Source organism: Diadema setosum, chromosome 22 (genome assembly GCF_964275005.1).
Source record: "Diadema setosum chromosome 22, eeDiaSeto1, whole genome shotgun sequence".
Classification (NCBI taxonomy): domain Eukaryota; kingdom Metazoa; phylum Echinodermata; class Echinoidea; order Diadematoida; family Diadematidae; genus Diadema; species Diadema setosum.
The window spans coordinates 24,673,442-24,699,398 of record NC_092706.1 but is presented as its reverse complement, the minus strand read 5'-3'; the positions used below and the strand labels follow the sequence as shown (position 1 = coordinate 24,699,398).

Genomic DNA, 25,957 nt, shown 5'->3' with positions numbered 1-25,957 from the left:
AAAAACGTTTTAAGGACACATCACCTTTATAGAAGAAAAGGCCTTTTAAGAGTTACTTGACTGCATTACAGTTAACTAATTTTTTTTGTAACCAAATATATCGATTCCTTCGCAAAGGGTGGACAAGCCAAATACAAGATCTATAAGAAACTAAAAACAAAAATACAATATCACAACTCTTCAAAAGCACTTAAAAGACAATTCATTGTTCAATGATATTCCATAACTCACTCTGTCTTGTTGCTTTTTCCCCCATATTTTACCAAATATATACCAAAGATGCTATTTTAATACATCACACAACAGTCTGTGAATAAACTAGAACTTAAAATGAGAACAGGTTACTGTGATTATAAAAAAAGACAAAATTCTACAAAATAAACGAACGTTGTAAATTCCAATGCAGTTGTTGGATTATGACGAACACTTACCAATTAATAAAGCGTTCTTATAGTAACTGCGATCTCTCCTATACATCTTCACTCCTTCTTGATGTAAAACAAAATCAAATCAATGCTGGTCTGCATGAGAAGCACAAGAATTGAATTAAATCAGAGGAAATTATACAGCAGCCTGTACTTTTCCCCGAGGCTTTTATCTCTACAGTAAACACGCCTTGCCAATCAAGGCAAATAATCTCCATCGCGCTTGGAATGATTCAGGGAATGCCACCTCACAACACCAGTAACGTCACATACAATATGCTCGAATATCTTTAGTATATAATTTACTACACAGCGCCTAAAAAAAAAAGAATCAGCTTTTCGACTAACTAAATAGGCATAAAGACAAATTGTTCTTGATAGATTTTTGTCATTGTTTTTTTACGGACACTTGATTGGTCTCTCTGCAACATTTTGATATAAAATATATTATTAAACTTGAAAACCTACGACTACGGTAACTAATTCATTTATGAAATGCATATAATCCTCAAGTGATGAGCAGTTACCAAAATTAAAGCTAATTAAGGTTCACACTATTATGTTTTCTTCAACTGTATTTTCGGGACATTTCCAAGTGAGAGTTTTGTCATGGACTTGTAAATAATGATATTCTTCGAAGTGTTCAAGAGATAATGGTAAAGAATAATGCCTTATTGATGATTATAGCATAAAATTAATCAATCTTAACTCGGATATCGTTTCAGGTCTATTATGGTTTTTAAACGTAACATAGATTTGTCATATGGATGTTAATTCAACTCATTGGGGGATCGTTTCATGCGATAAGCTGAGTGTTTCAATATGCATAGTTAGTGAACGTTTATAGAACAGTGCGCCTAATATACAAAAAGTAAAACTACTGTATCATCCGTCTTCATTTTTTTTTTTTTTTCCATTCTGGACCGTAAATATAATCCATGACTGAGTGAAAGCAACCAGCATGACCAGTGAATAATAAAAAAAAAGATATGGTATGAAAAATGAATAATTAAAGTGAGGAATAAAATCATCCACAGTCTTAGACTCGGAGTGGTCTGCCCTAAAGGAGGAAATGAAAAAAAAAAATGGAATTCAATGAAAAGTTTCCATGTTGTTTTTGATAGCTATACTTATCTACTGTCCATCATTTGAACGCTCCTTGGTCCATCCGATTGCAGACAGGACTGTTTATGCTCGGGACTACGTTCTTTGCACGAGAACAGTTTAGACTGTACCAGTTTGTTCCAGGAAATGACTTCATTCCCACATTCCCGCGCGCCATATCGCGTGAGTTTCCCTGATCGTAAAGTAGCACTGGAGTAATGAAGAATGCGAAGAACATCCATAGCGGTGCCCGATGGAGTTCATCATGGCGTCTGTAAGTTTCTTCTCCTCCTTCTCACTACCATGCATGCACCCGTATCAATCTGACATCTGTTAGTACATCGCAGACTTCCGATTGTGTCGTACCTGGACAAGGGAGAGGGAGCACATACGCAAGTCACAAATCGAACAAAGTACCATCCTAAATATGAAGGGGTCGGTGCAATATAGTGTTAACCCACACTTTGGTGAAAAATGAGTTACATGCATTTACACCATCCTGAATCACTGCTCTATAATCCCTAAAAATGTCATCTTGAAATTTAAGCAATAAATGGGTTTTTAATGCAGGCATCTTTTTGCCCCGAAAATTAATCACATCTTATAGGCAGGAATATAATGCTAAGCCACACTTTTCAAGATGGCGACCTCCATGGTAGCAGACAGAAGGGTGTCATAAAAATATCTAAATCTGAACAGTGAGGAAACTTTTTCATCTACAAAAATAAGTGATTCTGATTCATAACATAACTTGTACTCTTCTGCCAGTTATGAAAATGGAGATGAGATAAACATTAATGAAATTTTAAGCATTTAATGAGTATTTTTTGTTAATTTTTGTACTGTTGGGGTTAGCACTATTTTCATGCTAATTCTACTGATCATGACATTTTTCGCCAGTTTTTTGTTTTTGTTGAACTTATCAGGAAAATACCACAATCACTGGTTTTAGGAGTATTTTAGCATTGTGCATTATGACCTATAAGAAAATTCATCAACATTCATGGTCTGTCCCAGCACCTTAAAGTTTCATTAGTGGGTTAGCACTTTATTCATGCTGACATTTCGCTTCAAAAGGAAAGCTTCCTCAAAATTAATCAGTCGTTAAATAACTGATGAAATATATTCAAAATCTAAATCTTTATTTGTTATGTGTGTTTTTTTTTCATCGAAATGGCTTATTGTAATAAGTGTATTGTCTCTAAATTTATGATTTTTTTCCCGATGCAAGTGTGATCTGAAAACGTTCATATGGGTACAAAAAAAAAAATGTACGGATAGCTGGATGTTTGGACATGTGCCTTATCTGTTTGTAATTCTTACAGAGTTAGATCACTAGTGAAACAACATTTGAAATTGTCATTGATTAATTTGTAACTTCTTTTGAATAAAATGCAATTTTGCTATGCTTTCACATCCATATTTAGGATTTAGGGGGATTAGCCATAGACAGTTGAAAATAGATGAAAACAAAATGCATTCTTAATATCGATTAATTTACCTCAAATTTTCAATACAGTTGTGCTTCCCTGTAGTTTCTTACATAACCGAGACACGATACTTACATGTTTAACATCCTTTGAAAGGATGTTACATTTATAACTGCAAACATTGTTTTTCAAATCTAACGCTGACGTATAAAATTCATAGTTCCATGTTGTTGATACCTCTATACGGTTTCTCAATTTAAATCAATAATAGGTGAAAGCAATCAAAGCGGACTTTAAAGCATCAATGCTGATAGTATAGTGGGTTTTTTTTTACGTAATTTAATTTTGTGAGTCAATAGCTCCCTTTTTTCCACTACTGAATTTACCCTTTAAACTCGGTATTTATCATGCATATTTATGAAGAAGTCTCCATGTTGGAAAGAAAATGTATTTGCTGTATTCTGTTACAAATTTCAGAGTTTTTTTTTTTTTTTTCACAGGGTTGTTTAAAAGATTAATTTACAAAAAAGAAAGTTTCCTTCAAATTGATTTGGAGATTTGTGATCGATAAAACTATTGAAAGCATATAGATTTTTTACTTTTTCGTGTATGTTTTTGTCACCGTAACAGCTTTGACATGAGAACATTTTTTTTCTTGTTCCTAAATGATCTTCATGATCCAAATGTAGTCTGAAAACGTGCATATGGGGTAATGATGTATGTGTATAAACACACCAACTTGGTATAAAACGTAGACTATTTTGGTCTTATTCGGCACATTGTATTTCAGCATGTATGGTCTGTGCGAATATACGAAATCTATAAGTGTTCAGACTTCCAAAGAGATTTTTTCCCAATTTTTAAAAATGTTCTTTTTATGGATTTTGGGCCATTAAGAGTTAGTCATTCATTTTGTATTAAGAACTTTCCTGCATAATTTCAAACAGCCTGCATTTACCAACGAACATGGGGGAGGAGGATTCATTGAGGCATGTACAGTCATAATTTTCATGCAACACTATTTTTTGGTAAATTCGTTGTCATACAAAGAAGGATTTTAGAGTACATTGGTGATTTTGATACCCTAAACAAGAAAACCAATCTAGCTAAACAAGGCCTTAATGTCTACTTTATGGTATTTTATTCCCTTTAACAAAAGACATGATAATCTCTGGAATAATGTTGATATGTACCATTTTACTTTATTTTCTCTGATCTATACTCTAAATTTAGAATGCGTTATATGCATAATGCTGAAGAAGGGACTCTTTCCCTGCTTTTAAGTACACGGAAGATGTAAAATCCTCAATGAGATATAACCCCTTCCCCCCCCCCCCAACAAATCATATTATTTTGTATGACACTGAATGCTTTGTCTTTTAAAACTTGAATTGTTGAAATTGTTTAATATCCACATTTCAAGATGTCTTTATGCGTATATGATTATGTGCGCGTGTGTGCGTCTGAAATATATGCAAAGTTTGTCTTCATAATTCAAAGAGATTATACAATACAGACAGTTAAAAACAATTATATCTTATTTTAATTTCACGTCACAAAGGAGGGAAACTCAAATATTACATTAATTTTCCATTTCTAGCGAAGAGATATTGATATTTTGTGAGTTTTCAAAAAATAAAGAGTATTTGTATACACGACGGATTTGGCTGCATTAAAGTGCTAAGCCACAAATTCAAAATATGACTTGAAAAATCCTCTTGAATCCACCAAAATATCAGTGTAGTAAATTTCCCCAAGACACTATTCAATCTTGAGTATGTAAAGGTTCATATACGAAAAAATTGGCCTTCTCGAGTCACTGACCTGATTTATGGATTTTTTCAAACTTTCAAAAGCGATTATCTCAAAATGAACATTGTGTGGGTTAGCACTATAATGCACCGACCCCTTCATATAGTAAATGTTCAAGACAAAGACTGTCAGCATGTATGACCTACTATTGACTTGACTTCAAATTATTATTCTTCAATAAAACCCGTTCTTCTGTCAGATGTCAGAATGATATGGCGAAGCCGACGTTTCAATTTTGGGATATGTTCTGTCCTATCGAGCTGTCGTGAGATTCATTTGATGGACCCGTAAATAATACATTACACTTTCAAAGCTTGTTTCTTTTAAAATATCACAAATGTAAAACTATAGCTCTTTGGTTCTATTAGTCAGTCTATCATTTTACGATTAAAGTATATAGCCTCTTCGCTTTAGTTCCCTCTTCGCTTCAGTTATTTCCTGCAACGTTACTATGGTGAAGAAAACGACCTCTTTGGATGAAGTGGATGGACAAAGCAAAAATCAGCCCTGGCTGATGCAAGATAAGATACAAAGTGACATTGTTATTGCTGTTATGATTATTGTATATACTTTACCTCTTTATTGCAACATTTCTTGAGTCTGTCGCGTCAAATTTACACTTCAATTCACGGTAAAATTAGTGATATAACTCGAAATCCCCTCTTTTCCAGTCTTCAGTGGACCACTCTTTTCTATCCTTCAGGCAACTTTGCAAAGTATGATATCTGTATTTATTTGCGGCGACATTTTATAATATACTTTATGATCCGTAACGCACTACGTATTATATAGTTTTTTCTAACAAACTGTTGAAACGTTCGTATGTGTGCTTTGCATTTTGTTTTACCCTTTTTTTTAGATGAAATTAAATGAAAACTGAATTAAATTGAATTGAATTGAACCATTGGGTTTGAGAAATCTCAAGTGTTCAACCCCCCCCCCAAAAAAAAAACAAACAAACAAACAAACAAACAAAAACATGTTATTCCAGGAAAGGGTACAGGAACATTATGCTGTCGGGTGGAGTTTTGGAACACATAATGCATAAATGATATTATGGCTGATGCCAATGAATGTTTTAAACGTTTGCATGTTTGTTTTTGTTCGTTTGTTTTGTTTTGTTTTTGTTTTGTTTTGCTTTGTTTGTTTTTGCCATTGTCCTGGACTCACGTTGGGAAGAAGAATTGACACGTCCTTCCGTCGAAGTCCGTCCCGTCACACGCCTCTACGCCACGCTGACGATAGCCATCACCGCAATAAGATCGTCTACAGTCTGCATAGACGGGTGGCAGAAATAGATAAATAAATACACAATGAATAGATAAACACATAAAGGAAAATATATGCACACATAGGAAAATACATAAATTGTAGATAGATAGATAGATAGATAGCTAGCTAGATAGATAGATAGATAGACAGACAGATCTTACAGATAGACAGATAGATATATAGATAGATATATAGATAAATAGATAAATAGATTGATAGATAGATAGATAGATGGATAAATAAATAAATAAATAAACAAATAAATAAACAAACAAATAAAGGGGAGAAAGTGATGCAATAATTATTTTGAACCCATATTGCTCACGTGAACCGGTTTGCCATATATATCATTTTGGAAACTTATGTGAAAAGGAGACACGCCAACACACAATTAATTATTCGTAACGAATAGTTCCCGTGGAGTGCAACATCGACCAAGATGTCCGCAATGCATGAGCAATACATGAGCGATACATTCTTGAGTGCATGCGAGTGATGTAGTTTGCACAACGCAAGAGTGCAAGCACGTGCCTTGCGCGTCACGTGAATAGACCATGCAAGCCGTGTTGGTAGGCGTGGCGTCTCCCGGACTACACTGAAACCCTGCAGGGACTTTCAAGTTTGGGCTTCAGATAGGTAATATGAACGGCAAGGGATAGAGGGGGGGGGGGGATTAAAACGAGAGACATAAGATATATAATACCCTCATCGTGCGTCCTAATCATTTATTTGCCGGTATACATAAATTTGCAGGTCGATCCTGGTGAGTGTGTGTCTGTCTGTGTGTGTGGGTGTGCGCGTGTGTGTGTGAGAACCATTCTCTTTTCTTCTACATGGTTGTGCAATTTCGTGTCTGTTTTGTTGGTCTGCGAATAACGTTCACAAGAGAATTCGACTGAGCTATTCAAAAGAAAAAAAAAGAAAAAAGAAAATTTAGAATATTTGGCCAGTTTCACACTAACACATATACACATACGCGCGCGCACACACACACACACACACACACGCACACACACAAACATACACACAAATCCTGTCCGCTGTAAAATTTTGCAAGCCCCTTACCGATGCAGCCGTCGTGTTCGTCTTCATTCCCGTCATCACACTGTTCACCCGGCTCCATAATGCCGTTTCCACAGACAAAGTCCTGAAAGAAAAGACAACGAGAACGAAAAGCGTAAAAAGAATTAAAAGTAAAACATGCATGACGATAATTTCATCTGCTTCTTGTGAGCATCGTTAACTTCTGTGTCCAATTGTCAAGTCCAGTTTGGCGCTCGGGAGCTAACACCAAAAAGTCCTTTAAAATAAAGTAAAACTGTAAGATCCAGATTGCCGACGTAAAAGGAAAAAAAAAAAGGTCATTCCTTTATATTTGTGTCATTACAACGAACCACATTACTCCCTGTGTACCAGTCTGGTCAGATAACTCATGTTATTCTTCATGTTTGACTCTCTGGAACACGTGTCCATTTTGAGCTGAAAGGATTAATGTGTTTGCGTAGGCTGAGACTAAAATGGTAAAGATACCTGTGTTTGGGCCTGTGGCGTGTCTGTAATGTTTATGTCTGCATCTGTTCTATCTGCATCGGTGTCATTGTCTGTATCAGTGTGCGACTTTGCATGTCTGTGTGACATTTTGTCAAGTGTCTGTGTCTATGCCTGCGTCTGTGTCGGATCTGTCTTTGATTGCGTGTCCGGTTCTGTGTCGTTTATGTGTCTACATCCGTGTCTGCGTCTGAGTCTGCGCCTGTATGATATGCATATATGTCTGTTAAGTGTCTGTATTGGTCTATGTCCGTGACTGTAGCTCAGCTGTGTCTGCATTGGTTTATGTCCGGGTCTGTATCTATGACTGTCTGTGAACAACGTGACACACCTGTCCCGGGCTGGTCATATCGCTGGGATACCCGACGTCGCCCTTGTCGCCTTTAGGGCCCGGTGGGCCTGGCGGGCCCGGCGCCCCCTGACGTCCCGGAGGGCCGCGCATAGTCTTCACCTCCTGGTGGAGATCGGAGGACGCCATCAGGCAGTTCCACGTCGAGTCGTCGCGAAAGTAAAGCTTCTTGTCGTCCAGGCGGTAGGCGAGGGCCGCCTCCTCGTTGATGCTGTTCATTGCCAGCTCGTTGGGCACGATGATAATGCGCTGGTGGAGGAAACAAACAGTGTGTGTGTGTGGGGGGGGGGGGGGGAGATCCGAGGAAAATGCAAAGCCAATCAAAGTGAAAGACAAAGTCTGATTTTTCCCATGTAAGCAACGTGCAAATCAACTTGCAAATGCCATTTCTTCATTATCATCAGCATTTGTGTAGAGGTAAGTATGACATACGATACATGTTGCACAACAGCTAACAACGCACTAAATAGCGCACACGCACATATGGACTAGACAAAAAGATAAAGAGAATGATAAGGCAAAGAGATGAAAATGTGGTTTATTGAAGTTATTGCCCCCGTGTAGCCCGAATCTTCGAAATTCCAAAGGGCCCTTTATCACAATTTCTCATTTGAGCCTACCACCAATGACCACGACAGGTCTTCTGGGTATTCAAAAAGATCGCGAGTCGTATATCACTCAACGCTAGTCACATAATATGTTCTACTCAGAATGGTGTAAGAAGAAAGAAAATTTAAATGATCAACAAAGTCTATCTCGATACAGTCAAGACAAAGTCACATGCTCTAAGCAAAGGCAATTGAATGACTGCATGAATTAAAAAATAGAAAAGAAAGTAAATGCATAAATAGATGAATGCACTTAATATGGAAACAATATGGTTGTAACAATAAGAACAATAAGAACATGACGCTAGAATCTTTGCGGTTAATGAGACTATGGGATGTTACCACTCACGCCTTGAGTGATGAAATCTCCCTGTTCCCCTTTCTGCCCCGGTGGGCCTGGCGGGCCCTGAAGACCCCTCTTGCCCGGGGTGCCAGTTAGGCCAGGTGGGCCTCGGGGACCAATTGCTCCAGGTTCTCCCTTCACAGCTGAGGAAAAAAACAACAACAACAACATCAAAGAAATAAGGAACAGACCACAATTAACATGAAACTTCAGGGGAAAAGACAATACAATCGTAAAAAAAAAATAAAACCCGGCATATTAAGAAAAATCTGATTCTTTAAAAAAAAAATACAAATTCTACCCCAAATTTGGCTTTATACCTCTCGAGTTGGGAGTCCAGTTACTCATGATAATTTTGAATTCTATCATGATGACCCCTAGAAATGCGTAACACAAGCATAATTATCCCTAACAGATTCTCAGCTTCTCGGACATATTAATGATATTTTTATCATGTTACATTATGTATTGTGATTTAATAATACGATGCAATACGTACGTATCATCAATTTCTAATCATATTGTGTTGTTTACGACTATGAAACGTTACATCATTCTATATTCCATTGTATCACATAATTATGATTACCATTCAATTCAATTCAATTCAATTCAAACTTTATTTCATTTTTCGAAAAGAACATAAACATTTCACTTTCATTGGTAACAGAGAATAAGGTTACATAATCAAAACAAAGTAAAATTGAAAAGAGAACATAATTGTGGAACCTTGGGGTAACAAATAATGTTGTAATGAAAATTGACTGAAGTGATATAGACGATATAACATTACACAAAATATCGAAAAATGGAGGGACCCACTAAAAAGGCAATGCTTGTAGAATGTGGGCCCCTCAGGTACAGAATGTCAATAGAAAATGAACTGATGCAAAAAGGGGAAAAAAGATCGGGAATAAAGTCAGATTTTAAAAAAAAAGGTCTGGAAGCCCAATAAGAAGACAGAGTAACGGACAGACACACATACACAGGCGAATGAACATTAAACGAGACTGAGACGACAAAACTTATGAAAGGGGACTTCAATACAAGACAGAACGAGACAAGGTTGACATAATAGGAAGACAATACAGCGGACAGAAAGGAAAAACAGATCCAGCGATCCTCGACAGAACTATGTCGAAAAAATATTGGGATGCGAGGAAGGGATACATAAATATGGAAAAATAGAGAGAAATAGATGCGGAGGTACTACAAGTAGAATTGAATCTACTCAGTAAGAGTCTCAGGACAACAGGGACGAGAAAATATGTGAGAGTATATTATTGGTAATCAAAATTCTTCGGAAAAAATTAAAATGAGCCATCAGGCTGATTCACTTCTGTAGGAACAGAACATTGCAATAGAAACAACTTTAATCTCCTTTTAAATGAAAATATAGAAGGTGAATTTCTTATGTCATTATTCAGAAAATTCCAATACGTTGGGCCAGTATAAATAAGTGTGTTCTTAGCAAGAATCGTTCGTAAAAGAGGTAAGTGAAATTCATGGGAACGTCGAGTGGGATAGTCATGGAATGATTGATTTCTTTGAAACATAGAATCGAAAATGGAGGGGAGTGAGTTGTTGCTGTACGTATACATAAATTGCCCCAAATTAAATAAATACAAATCTTTAATTTTAGCAGCTTATTTGCGGCAAATAACATATTTGGGTGGGAGGGTATGAAAGGATAACTGATGACACGGAGAGCTTTCTTTTGAAGAAGGAACACTCTATCCATAATTATAAATAATCTACCATGATTATATTCATAGTAATATTGGAAGCAGATAATCATTGAGTGAATGTCACCAGAAAACTGCGACTTCTTACTTTTTTTTAATCTACTTTTTTTTTAATGAGCATGCCAGCGCAAAATGAAGATAACACCAGCGCAAAATGAAGATAACACCAGCAAACTACTGACCTGTGCCAGGTAGGCCCCTGGGCCCTTGTGGTCCCTGTATACCCATCATGCCTTTCGGTCCCTGTGGCCCGGGTAGTCCTTCCGGTCCACGACGTCCCTAATAGGAACAAAGGTAATGGTTATTTGACACACAGTCTTGTGCATCGTATTTCTCTTTAAAAAATACATAATTTCATTCAAATGTGACATAATAAGACAGCCTTGTTAATTTCCTTTACAATGACAACTCATTTGTTTACATTAGACATTTCTGGAATGCACATAGTACTACTGGTTATGAGGAAATATCAGATGTGAAATGTTGCAAAATGGTGTAAACGTGTTATGCCAAACAGGTATATTCTCCATTTGTTTTTGTTTTGTGTGAGTGTCTTTTTAGGAAAGGCATGTGTAGAATGCATTGTGAGATTACCATAGTATTATTCACGGCTTTATCCATGAGTTACAAACTGCAATAGTATCTGCAGATTAAAATCAAACATAAAGGTTGACCAAACGATCATCTAATGTTTAGCACTGTCATGACTGTTTAGGAAACGGGAGCTTTTGAAAGTGCTTACATCTCAGCATTGCTTATTCCAGTGGCCTTTTTTTTTTTTTTTTTTTTTTATCGAAACAGTACATTATCAATAGCAGAATTGTTGCGACTTTCGACATTTGATTTATCCCCACACACACTATTTTGAACAATCAAGGAACACCCAATCATAGCAAATGAGGGGTCCTCACCTTAAAGATAACTGATCAGACTTTTCATGACGTCATATTTGATGAAGATAATGCCGGTTTAAGAGAAATATGATATATCCATTTTTTTTTTAAATTGCAGAACTTATTTTAGGGAGTATATCTTTAAAAAGAAATTAAAGGTATATAACGCTCGAGATAATTATTATGATCGTAGTATCAATAAATGACCAACCATACAACCATGGTCTCATCTGACCAAGAAGCCTTATCGTGGACTCGCTATTTCCAAACAAAGCCAAGACCTTTTTTCGAGACGGTTTATATGAATAACTTATGCTAAGGCATATTTCAAGTAGAGGAAACGTTGATGCGACCCCATAATTTCGGATCACCGCACTTCCGATATCGGTCAAAACGACTATTATGCTTACAGGCGATGTAAGTACAGGTTATTACCATTTGAAACCACGTTTCGTCGTTAAGAAAAAAAAAAATGATTGCTGCATCGTGAAATAAAAACAGTACCGGAAGCTTTATAAAGCTATGGGCGGTTAGACAAGAAGAAGAAGAAGAAGAAGAAGAAGAAGAAGAAGAAGAAGAAGAAGAAGAAGAAGAAGAAGAGAAAAGCAGAAATATTTGGGTCAATGCACCTCGACATTTTTCTGTTTAGTTTAACGTTGCTTGTATTGCATACATTTGGAACGTTTTGTTGTCACAGTGGTGCATCATAATGCTGAAGGAAACAAGCCGTGGATATCTTAAGGTTGGACATTATAATTCATTATGCGTGGATGGGAATCATCCTACTGACACGACTTGTCATGCTGATTGGAATATCTCCGATATGAAGTCCCACTGTCTTGCCCCATTGCCCACCCACACACTATATACACATATTGTCGCATCCCTAGCTGGCAGCGCTTTTTTGTGTGTGTGTGTTTCTTCTTCTTTTTGTTTTATATAATCTCTAAAAAAAATCGAGTGAAAATATTCACTCTTGAAAGAGGGATTGTATGAAAAGAGTGAGTATAGAGTGAAACTGGAGTGAAGTTTGAGTGCAAATGTTCATTTTCACTAATTTTGGAGTGACCTCGGGGATCGCTCGAAGATTTTGGATTGATAAAATTGTGAAATATCTGAAAATAGAGAAGTATCTTACATAGTATTCACAATTGGCCTCTGGCGGATTTTGAGGTGCAAAATTATTATTGACTTGACATAAAGTGAAAAGACTGGAAGGATATCCTTTATATTCCATTTTGATACACAATAGTATTTCATCCCTCAAGTAATTCATTGTACAGGCTTTTGTACTAATGAGTAAGCAGGAATTTCGACTATACCGACTCATCAGATACCCACAACTCGTAACGTACGTCATTTATTACTCTGTAATGACATAAAACAAAAACCTTCATCTATTGAAAGTACTTCAAAAGTAACTATTAGAAAAGATATAATCATAGGCATAATGTAATTTCTTCCTTTCTGTTTTTTCTAGAATTATTTGGTGCTAAGTTGCATCCATGCAATTATCTTGATTCTTACAATCGGCTTCAATGCTGGGAACTTCATTTAACAAGCTTGCTCTTAAGTAGTTTTTATTTCATTTCCTTAACATAGTATGGTTGAATTCAAAGTTTCACAGAATGGCAACCATGCTCTGAATGTCTGCGATATTCTATTGCGCAGCCTAGCTGGATATCGTGTACTGTTTTATTTTGCTGTATGTGATGTATATATCATCGAGAAATATGAAAATAATAATGAAATTGAAATAGGACTCCTTAAGCGGCTAGAATGTTTCACGATTTTTATATCCACAGGGAAGAGGGAACAGACTCTCACCTCCCTGGTGTTCCCAAGGATCTGTCACATAAAAGTAATTACCTGGTATGTCACAGATTATCATTATCAAGCGATTGACAAGAAACGAAGTGAGCAAACAATGCTTTTGCCATTCAATAGTGCATCTGATATCAAGAAGGGGGGGGGGGGGTGTAGCTCCCCCCCCCCCCACACACACACACACACAAACACTCACACACTTTGGTTTCTGGAAAAATATAAAGAAGGAAAATACTGCAAGAAAGGAAGAGACATTTTCCCTTGACCAAACTACGAGATCACAACCTCAATTTCCCCATTTATTTTAGCATAAGGTGATAAGTTGTTTTTTCTTCTTCACATATACTATAGCGTGTTGTGCCATTGTTAATTGTCCCACGTCGATTATGCAGGAGTCCCCTTTTCCCTCCCACTATTCAATGCTCTACACATAGTCATTCTGTAACCTTGAGCTAATTACGCTGTTCCAATGGACCCATAGCTGCACAAACATCGATCAATAATACCACTTCGATCTTTGTGTTATTTGCTTTCAAGTAAATTGCATATCTAATTTTGTGTGTCGCTTAGTTGTGCGTCCATATTATGTGACTGTAATCCTATGTTATTGAATATCGGGATCTGTTTGTTATTTTGTTTCCCCGGAAAAAACAGACAGGTTTTAAAGACTTACGAGCAAGCATGTGCCATCATAATGTTTTGCCTTCAAGTCCCCTTTGAATGACGGGTACAAGATAATGTGACTGGTTAATGTCCGGATGGCATGTGAGTAAAGGTGTGGCTACCAGTGAGGACTCGAAGCGAGGAACTTCATGATTGAGAGTTCGTGTTCTTATCCACTAGTCCACATTGGTTCAGCACACATTCACAACTTTACTTTTTTCTGTTGGATTTTCATGTAGTTCTGTTTACATATTAAAACCATTAGTCATCATTATCGTATTATTGTTGATACTGAATTACATGTAGGTCTCATCGTTGATTTTTTAACTTTTTTTTTTGAATATTTATTTACAAAAATATATGGGATGCTTAAATCAGATGATTATGAAACAAAGCGAAACAAAATACAATTGAGAAGAGAGTGCGTGTAAGGGTTGATAAAAACACCCTCTTCCTTCAATATACTGATAACTTTTTCAAATGATTACTTTTTAATAAATACACAGCCTTACGTCACTAAGCCTATTCTTGTGCTTCTCATGATTCCGCCACTATATTTGATGCATTCTTGTCTGTTTGTTACCTATCCTTTAAAGTTGAATAAAGTATAGTTGAATGTATGCCTATGTTATGATATCTGATTTATTCTGTGTTATGTTTTGCTGAAAAAAAATGAAATGAATGAATAAAAAAGAATGAATTTTGCAGAAAAAAAATGAAAATAGATGAATGATTGAATGAATATTTGTCTTTTTTGTATGCAAGTGTTGTAAACTAATTATGAAAGTGGAAATAAATGAAAATAAAATGAAATGAGATTAGATGAAATGAATGAAATGTATGAAATGTAATGAAATGATTGAAATGAGATGAATGAAATGAAATGAAATGCAACGAATTGGAATGAAATGAAATGAATTGAATTGAAATGAAATGAAATGTAATGTATTGTAATGTAATGAATTGAAATGAAATGAATTGAAATGAATGGAATGAATGAAATGAAATGAAGTGAAATGAAATGAAATGAAATGAAATGAATTCAAATGAAATGAAAGTATACCCTTCTGCCTGGACTTCCTGCTTGTCCTTTTGGTCCTCGTATCCCGGGTGTGCCAATGATACCCTGCTCACCGATTGGGCCCTGGTATGATATTTTGGAGAGAAATTGAAACAACGTGAATGAAAGCCATAATATGATATGATTTCATTTCTTCTTGTAGGTTGGAAGCCTTTTTAGCAGGTCCTTATTTTCAAATCGGTCCAATCATTAACCATACAATCAAATTACATAGACAATAACAGCGCATTATAATTATACATACATAAAAAAAATGGACACATCAATCGAATTGAACACATCATCACAATAATTTATACTTCCAATTAAGCTGCAGTAAAAATAAAATGATACCAAAATGATACTACTGAGGGCGAAAAAATAAGCGAGAGCCTAAAAAGAGAAAGGGAAAGATAGGTGAGGGTAGGCCCTATGCTTATATACAACCTCACAATACCTGTAAAAATTATTACAATAGACATTTGGAGGAGACGCTTACCATAAAACAACTATTCAAATAATATTGGACTTTGTTTGCAAAATTCGATTTTTTTTTCTTTTACTTTAACGATTTTTTTTTTGGGGGGGGGGGGAGGAGGGGGGTATTTGTACATTGTGTGCTTGCAAGGGTTATAGAGATAAGATGAAAACTAAATTGAAGTTTAAACTGAGAATTTGCATGTATTCATAACCCTGCTGACGTCATGTTATCACTAATCAATAACAGTTGGAGATAGGGGAAAAAAAGCCGGAAGCGTTAAATGGAAATGCATAATTGCTTGTTATTGTTCTTCTTGTTATCATCATCACACTCTCATCTTATAATCGGAATCGTTATCATTATTACTGCTACCATCAGCATGAAAAGAAGGCAATAAATTATATATCAATTGTATTGATGTCACTCTATGACAATATATTTCTTTAGTTATTGGGATATTAACAATTCTTGTCAGGAAGTGTATTATAGACAGACATGTACAGTCATATACCTGCGGTCCTTGCGGTCCCTGTGGGCCTGGTGGCCCCGATGCTCCGTCCAGCCCTCGTTCCCCTGGCTCACCCTACATGCAGCAGCAACAACAACAATCAGAGACAGAGAAACAGATGTCAACAAGAGAATTATAATGATGCAGGGGGTATCACGTTGAGATTGACTCAAGAGGGCGCTATACCTCATGGTAGATCAGAACTGACAGTTTGTGTTGCACCTTATGACATCACCATGATCACAGTGACCTCGTGGAAAACATTTGTTTTGAGTGGTCGCATGATGTCATAATTTACGCAGTAATTACGCAGTCTGAGTCAAATCTTGGTGACTGTTCTTTGTGATAAATTCCTATCTGGACATGCTGGAGGTATATAACATTTAGGCTTAGTTTTCTAATCAGATTACATGTTAAAATGTGACAGAAAGAGTTTAGAAGTGTCGTGTGTCTTATTCTTTTTTTTTTCTCTCTGACGTTAGGATGTAATATTATTCGTCACTGGGTTTTCCTTCATTTTAAGGTCGGGTTTGTGCATTTCGCTTTATGTGAACGAGCTTTAGATATGCAACGCGAATGCTAAGATGGACAATGGACAATGGAAACAGCTGTCTTGCGCATGTGCAGAACATCATTTTCTGCCTAGTAGCATCGTCCATAACGTTCGCGTCGCTGATCTAAAGATAATGTGAAAGCCATAACTGTTGAGAAGATTGCATCTATGATAAACTGTTTGCCTATGCGAATTAAATATAATGTTTATTTATCATGTCAGTCCATGACGACTTCTAGACTCTACCTTTTGTCCTGTTTCTCCACGATCTCCCTTCTTCCCGCGCTTTCCTCTAGGCCCGCGTTCTCCCGGCATTCCCTACAGGTATGGGAAAAGAAAACATGGAAACATGATTGTAATTTTAATAACCAGAATAATATTAAATCACTTCAACAAACACAAACTCTACCGTACGCTTTGATTTCTGTGACGAAATACAAAAAAAAAAAGTAAAGGGGTAGCTTCATAAAGTGTAGAGATAGTGAGAGGATGAACAATGAAGAAATATATAGAAATAACGATAAACAAGCGATGACGGTGTAGTCTCACAACTAACTGATTGAAGATGCATGATTATTTTGTAAAATCATGAAGTAATGTGGGGACAAATGCAGTCTATAACGGCTCTTAAGACGGTAGGAGCAATGCCTGGAAACGTTTCTACGCGTTAACAGGTGGCGCGTAGAAACGTAAATAATTGCATTCTGTAAGTACAATATTAAATACTTTCTCAGCGCTGCTCTACCATCATTTATAGGATTTGAAATAATTTGATTTTTTGATTGTGAACTAGCAACATTAACTGATGAAAAGCATGTCAACATTACCAATAATCAGTATGATGACGATGATGATAATAATAATAATAATAATAATAATAATAATAATAATGATAATAATAATAATAATAAAAAAAAAATAATAATAATAATAATAATAATAATAAAACTGATAATTGTGATGATGACAGTTATGCTTGGCCTTATGTACAAATAAAGGCAACAACAATGAGGGAAGAAAGCCAGAAAAAAGAGCAACATTTTTTTTTTCCCAACTCACCACGCAAGTTACGGTACAGGCGCCTTCCTCTGTGGGATCGGGCGTACTGCCCTCATCGGTCGGAGCGGGTGAGGTGGGGGTTGGCAAGAATAAAGGAGGGGATGGGGGAGGAGGCGGTGGTATCAGGGTTGTAGTCACATGGGGAGGAGACGTCGGTATTACCTGTCCGTGGCATAAAAAAGACCAAAAAAAAAGTCACCATCGTGACAACTGAAACAACGAAATATCTTAAAGCTCACCGAACATGAGATTTTCATTTTATTTCATTCATTTGCTTCCATGAGCATATAACACAAAAATATTGCAAAGTAGCATTAACAGTATATTCAGGAAGGTGAAATACCATGAATCTCAGAACGGATACCGTACATGTATTATCATTACCATCATTGATCGTTGCAAAGCGTTTACGACCAGCAATAGTATTACAAGTGAGTCTTAAAAGCGACAAAAAAGAACATTAGCGAAATTGCACTTAAACTTTCATACACGTGAAACTTTTACACTTAAATAAGACGGCTTAACTGAAAAATATTAAACAAAGTGAATGCATGCGTGCTCCTTTTGCTTCATTCTTTTGTGATGACAATGTTTGATTTTCCATCTACATTCAAGAATGAAAACAAAACACAACAAAAGCTGGTGTAACTACAATGCGCGGTTGGCTGTGATTTGGTGGATATAACATTTTACGAAATAGTGCGTCGGTGACGGAATGCGTGTAGATCTTTTCTTTCTTGATTTCCACCATAACTTTCTCTCTCAATATCCAGGCTTCCATGTCAAGCTGCATTTCTTTGAACATTCATTTCTTTGAAAATTCATTTCTCTGAATGCCGCAGTATACAAGAACGTTAACAAGACGGACACTCTTAATAATTACATCATGTAAGTGTACATTGAAAACTTTACATAAATATCAGATAATTCAAGGCTCAAAGAGGCAGGATCATTTTTTCTGTGATGGAATTCAAAAGGGAGAGTCTGGGCAAGAGGAGTATGAAATTCAAAACAATTTTCCACCAAGTGTTTATGATTGTCATTGATTAACCCTTCATATGCCACTGACTTTTGGGCAGCGCGTTCAACACTAAAGAGGTTTTACTAAGCCAATCGGCACTCAAAGCACATAAAGGGTTTCAAGAACAACTCCATCTTCATAGACATGTGGAGTGAGTGACTTCAGCAATACTGGTAGAACTTATCAGTGAGAGTTTGAGGAAAATCGGACAATCCGTTCAAAAATTATGAATTTTTGAAGTTGCTGCTTAGTTACTGCTGGATGGGAAGACTACTGCAGTGTTTGACGTTACATGCTTGTATAGAACAATATATAAGCAAATAATAAAGACAATTCAACATATTTTAAGTTTCCTCGCATAATAAACATGATAAAAGAATGCCTGACCTGCCTCTTTCAGAAGGCAGGGGGAATAATATTGTCCTTAGTATACGTTTGCGACAGGTTGAGGAAACATGCACTTTAAAAAAATAAAAAAAATTGTGAAATTCTCTTTATATCTCCTTACACTGTTCTGCGAATGTAGCATTATTACACCGTAGTAGCCTTCTCATCCAGCAGTGATTGTGCAGATACTTTAAAAAGTCATAACTTTTAAACGGAGTGCCCCATTTTGCCAAACTTTCACTAATGTTTTCCACTGATATTGCTGTATTCACTAAATCCACATGTATATGAAGGTGGACTTGTCCATCATGAGCTCACCACCGTGACAATGGTGACACAACATGTGAGTAATGTCGCATCGTGATTAAAAAAAAAAAAAGAAGAAGAAGAAGAAAGAAAATAATAGGTATGATATGGCTGGACAGATGTTCTGGGTGAAATTGACGAGTGACACAATAACAGGACAGGAAGGCTGTATCAAACGTGACCAGAGGCACCACAGTGGGAATTGCCATATAACGGGGACCCGTGACGTAAAGAAACTGATGAGTGGTATAGTGTCTGAGAGAAATCAAACAACTGTTAGGACAGCCGCACGATCCGAATGTCTGAATGGACCTCGAAAGTTGCAAACTTGAGTTATATCCTTCGTTCAATGTTCCCATCTGCACAGACTTAAAAAAGTGTTTTGTCACGAATCAATAATAGAACTCCAAAGTGATGCTACAAATTGAGTGAGATGTATAAAAAGAAAATAAGGATACAGTAACGTGCCGATGACAAATATGACTCTTTAGAAATTTTCAAGAAAGTCATGCTAATTAATAACTAACCGGTATTGAATACGCGCTGTGACCAGGGAGGTGGGACTGTGACATTATGACACGTATGCTTTCCATTTCGCCTCTTTGTTATCTCACTGATTTCTTGCGCATATTTCATCTCGACTGTGCACTTCTGCTTCTTTTTTTATCAATCATTGTCAATTTATTATATGCCTCTTTCTCACGATTTAAATCTGAGATTTCAGATGCGGATGAGAAATGAAAGAAGCATGTGCAATGAGGCTGATGATTTGCACGGATAAGATTTGACCAGAAAACAAGAGAAAGAGAGAGAAGGGGGAAGGAAAGGGAAAAGGGAAGGGAGGAAGATAGACAAACAGACAGATAGATGGATAGAAAGATGAATAGATAGACAGATAGGTAGATATATAGATAGATAGATAGATAGATAGATAGATAGATAGATAGATAGATAAAGATGTACAGAAAACAGATAGATCGAAAGATATATAGATAAGTAGATCGATAGATATATACAAATGAAGATAAGTAGAGATTGACAGTTATAGATAGAGATAGAAAGATAAACAGATAGATAGATGGATAAAAAGATGGACAGATAGATAAATAGATTGATAGATAAACACATTTTTTAAAGATAGAATGAAAGCTAGATAAAGAGAAAAAATAGATAGATAGATAGATAGATAAATAAATAAATAAATAAATGAATAAATAGACAAATAATTAAATAAATAAATAAATAAATAAAAAGGTAAACATATAAGGAGAGAGGGAGAGAAAGGGAGAGAGAGAGATAAAGACTGAGACAGACGAAGAGAGAGATAGAAGAGGGAGAGCTCTAAAGAAGACAGGAGGAGAGAAGAAGAGATCGAAGATTATGATGGGAGATTATTGGTACAGTATACTGATGGCTGACAGTGGTGACGATACCAAGATATCAAACACCGATGTGTCACAAAGACATAACGACCAATGAAACGAAATCGAGGCACAACTGTAGGCTATTAACATATCGACGAAGGTTGCTGATCCACAGGGCTAATTAATGTTTTTACATGAAACAGTTAACCTCACAGGGGTAGATACAGATATGGATTAGCATTTCATAGTGAATAAAACTTAATCACTCTATCAAAAAAAAAGAAGAAATAACCACCCTAACACTTATAGTAACATAAGGTACACAAATATTACACCGTATTATAATGTCTACAATTAAGTTTTGCAAAGGCACATCAAACATAATAAACACACTTTTTTTTTTACCTTTTATTCATTTCAATATGTGTTTTACATGTACGCAAACATGTACACAACAATGAATTATCCACTTTCAAGAACTGTTTTAACATTGTCATCCATTGTACGGCGAGGCTTATGAATAATAATGAGTGTAAGCAAATAAGCAATCTGACTTCCTCGTAGTTGGCCAACATTTCACAAGATGCGTAACTTCGGATTTGTGAGAATGACGCTGAATCAACAATGAATGATTAGTGACGTAAGGTGGTGTTGGGTGTGGGTGACGTCACTGAAAAGCAAGTGTCTCGAGACAAAACAACTGGGTCAATACCATTAGTATCAAAGTACGTGATGTACAACATTCAATAAAAACAATAATGATGATAAAAAAAAAACAACGTTCGAGATACCCTTTGGAACCCTGCTGGTCTAAATTTCGTTTTGTTCCAGAAATTTAGATTATGAATTTTCGAAAGGCTATGGATTAATACGCAATGCAATTGTCCGTATCTTAGTGATATATCCACAATTCAGCCATCAGAATCGACAAAACTGGAACGTCCAGCTTCAGTTTATGTTTTCTTGTGAGGTCCACCGTAAATCGCTTGTGAATGGCAGTTTTGAAAGTCACAAAAGAACATGAGCAACATAAATAGAGAATATTCAAAGTGCGACGTGATAGCTTTTATTCTATTTATTTATTTATTTATTTATTTATTTATTTATTTTACGAAAGCTGAATTTTACCTGAGATATAGATACACATCAAAGAAAGCATATTATTATCTTCTGATGCTACCACCGTGCAATATTGTTTTTAGAGCATGGCTAGTCGTAATGATAGTTCATGTGACGTGATTGGCTGATGCATCGACCAATGGCTGTCGAGTACCAAAGCATATCTCTGAGCACGATAAAGATAGAAGTAAGCCAGCTTACCGTCTCGTTGTGCACATCGAGGACTTCTGAAGGAGGAGGGGGAGGAATCATCGGGGGAGGTGGTAATCTCATAATCAGAATGCTTGACCCGGAAGGAGTCGGAGCCACTACCCCTACTCCTTCCGTAGAGGGCGTCGGCCCCGTCTTTCGCCCTTTCCTATCTATGTATAGATAAGTGACATCGAGAAAAATGACGGCTTGTCATAGCTACTACGCCCTACAGTTACTCTTGAAATGCATCGTCACATATTCTTGACAGTTCATATTGGTTTCATGATAAGATTGGACTTTGCTAGGTCTGAAGCAGGGCCGGCGGAGCGTTTTCAAAAGTGTGGGAGCCCACTTCAGGGTTTCATGAGCTAACAAGCAAGAAAAGAAAAAAAGAAAGAAAGCAAGAAAGAAAGCTCATCACTCCCCTTCCATTTCCGTTTTTTTTTTTCAGCTGACAAGCAAAAAAAACAAAAACAAAAACAAAAACAAAAAACAACAAAAACAAAAACAAAAACAAGGTCTTCAGTGGAAACACATAACCTTACCGCGCTCACACTTCAAGGTCTCTGTCTATTTCTATCAAAAAAAAAAAAGTGTGGGGGCCCAAAGTGATGACACCTTATGTATTCCTTTGTATGATGCACAAAAAGTGTGGGGGCCCGAGTCCCCACGGCCCCCACGGTTCCGCCGGCCATGTGAAGCAATCAAGCAATACTAGTAATTGAACTGCAGTATTTTTGTTTCATCGAATTACACTCTTACGGACCGAAGCATTGAAAGCAAGCATGCTGATGTTGAAGCCTTAACTTTTGCAAGAAACCGTTCAACAGTTCATTTGCTAATAGATACAATTGTATTTGTTTACATGTTTGCTTGTTTTTGTTTGTTTGTTCGTTTGTTTGTTTGTTTAAAGTAGAATCCATTAAAATAGTAGAGTCATGTTGGAACGTTTCATTTGTGAATTTGGCAACGTGATCTTTTCTATTGACTGACAAGATGATGCGTATGACTGGTGTTTTCGCTACAAAGATTTTGTTTGAAACTAGTCGGAACACTTCCTCGTAAGTAAGTACATGTAATTGATATTTACCAAAAGACTGTCTATCATTTCACAACGCTCTTAATTATGAAGACATGTCCTTTTGGATTATATGACATCCAAAGTGTTTTCACTTGTCACGTATTGCAGGTGGGTGTCTCTTCTCATTCTATTCTTCAGGCCATATCTCTAAGTGAAATTATTACATTAAGATAATTATAACTGGATGGAATCTCTGGAACTTAAAGGGAATGGCTAGTAACTGATCACTGGGTATCAGTGGGAATGCTGGAGGATGATTGTTCCAAACCTTGTGGGATTCATTTAAGAGTACATTATATATCTATTGTTAGGTGAAAATTATGTGCTTCATAGTGGTCTCATATTCAAGTAATGTGCAGTTTAATGTTTCCAGGTTAGCGTGCCTGGTCAGTGACGGGGCATTAATCTGCACATTATTTGAATATGAGACCGTTCTGAAGCAAATAATTTTCACACAACACTAGATATGTAATGCACTCTTAAATGAATCCCACAAGGATTGGAACAATCATCCCTCAGCATTCCCACTGATTCCCACTGATCGGTTACTAGCCATCCCCTTAATGAAAGTGAGTATGTGGAGTCTAAATAGCGAAACAGCCGATTTCATCGGCAGGGAAACTACTACAATAGGACCTCACCCACACAAACGGCGCAGCATCTTCCCGGCTTAATGACAGGGTTGTCACATTTTGGTTCCCGACACTGCTTTACCCGGCAGCTTACTTCTCCGTTCTGAAACGAAGGAAGGAACAAATAAACAAAACATAAAGCAAAACAACCCTGCCGGAATGAGCACAGTTTCCCTCAGTGTGAAACATGTGGAACACTTGAAGGGTTTGTTTGCAAAAACCGATAAGTCCATTTTTGAAGATTTTGAAGTACGATCTCTGTCAAAAAGTACAAAATAATACCTTTTAAATGATATGGTCACTACATATAAGAGTATATTTTTGAAGTTACGGTCAAAAGAAGCAAAAATTTTCTTATTATTCTCTATTTTTTCTTGAACTTTTAATCGCAAATATCTCCATTTGGCAAATATGGACTTATCGGTTTTTGCAAACAAACTCTTCACTTGAGAACAAGGCTGAAAAATTCTTCACACTGTTAGATTTGAGATTAGATTTTAGATTTTGACATTGCCGACTATGTGAACAAAATAATTGTGAACCTTTTTTCCAACAAGAAAAAGAAAACAAAAATAAACACTGTACCCTATAATGCATCTCTTGCTACAGAAATATTTACCTAAGTCATTTAAAATGGATGATCATTATTGTTCGATAATTTCATAGAGTTGGAAAAAAAAAACATGTCAAGAGAATTCTCTAACTACACAAGGCCAGCTACAGAAGATGCACTTCCGGAAATCGGTGAAATTTGGAAACTTATTTCCCTATTTTCAATAACTGAACTAGCTTATATCAGGGAGGTGGGAGTCACCTCCCTGCTTACATCTAACGTCTCATTATAGTTTGATTACTTTTTGATATATGGGTTGATATCTTTTTCTTTCACTCCTGAATAATTTATATATATTTGCCTATGTCAACATTTCTTCTCTGATCTGTCACAAAAGTCATTAATAACATTCATTTACTCCATTCGCGAGTCCCTTGTACCTTTTCCCTCCGTTTTCTCTCTCCCTCTATCACTCTCGTTCATTGTCCCTCTCTCTCTCTCTCTCTTTCTTTCTCTCTGTGTCTCTTACAGGTGCATTTTTAAAATTAGATATATATATATATATATATATATATATATATATATATATATATTCATAATATATTGAAAACGACCTAGCTCATGCGACTTACCTGACAACGGCACCGGGAGCAAGGATCATTGTCTACCTTGAACTTCTCGCCTTCCGCGTAAACCTGGTCGCCGTAGATGCACGACCCTGAGAAGAGTGGGACAGGAATTAAAAAGAAAAAATGGCAAGGGCATTATTACCTGGCACTATCAATTAGACACCAATGTTGGGTTTCTAGGATGCGAAAATAATTTGTTGTTGTTGTTGTTGTTGTTGTTGTTGTTGTGATCATAAAAGCAACCCTAACAAATACCAGATAAATATTATATTCATGTATCAAGGAAAAAATACAAAACAAAAGATGTCAAAAACACTTATAAGAGAGTAGGCAACAGTTTGCTTTACGGATGCCTTAGTGCATGCAGATCTGAAGATGTGATCTTTCTCCCAACCTCGCTAAGCAATAATGACTCAATCAGGAGTTCATGAGTATGATAAGGTAGCTCATTTCCAAGAGTTTAAGAGAAAAGTGGATAATCACCTTGCGATACGACAGTCCATGTCAGCTTTGAACGTAAAACGATATCTCAAGGTCCGTGCCCTTCATGTGTGATCTTTCATTTTCCATTAATTAAAGGGGAATTCCAGACGATTTTCATGATTTTACATCATGTAGTACATAAATCCATAATTTCATGTATAGATTTGGGGAGTTTATTGTGGTTCTTGAGTAGAGAAACAATACTTTGAAAAACCTTAAACAAATTACACTGAACAAGGACGATGACATAGAAGGCTCACGTATCTCAGAAATGCAGCAGTGTAATTTCTTTACAATAATGTTTGCTTGCGAGTTCACCTGTGTATAATCTATGCATGCCTTCTTATTTTGTTCTGCTTCCTTGAGCCCCAACTCATGCATTCTTATGGTGAGGCTGCCATGTCATCATTCTTGTTCATTGCATTTTGTCATAGATTTTGAAAATATTCGTATTCCTCATCCCAATCATCACAAATTCTGAAACTCTGTCCTCGGTATATAACTAATTTA

The 25,957-nt window shown here is 36.4% G+C and overlaps 1 pseudogene; it reads right to left on the bottom strand.

Moving 5' to 3' along the window:
• Positions 1-1,578: 1,578 nt before the first annotated feature.
• Positions 1,579-25,957, bottom strand: part of LOC140245231 (uncharacterized) — a 70,475-nt pseudogene continuing 46,096 nt past the window's right edge.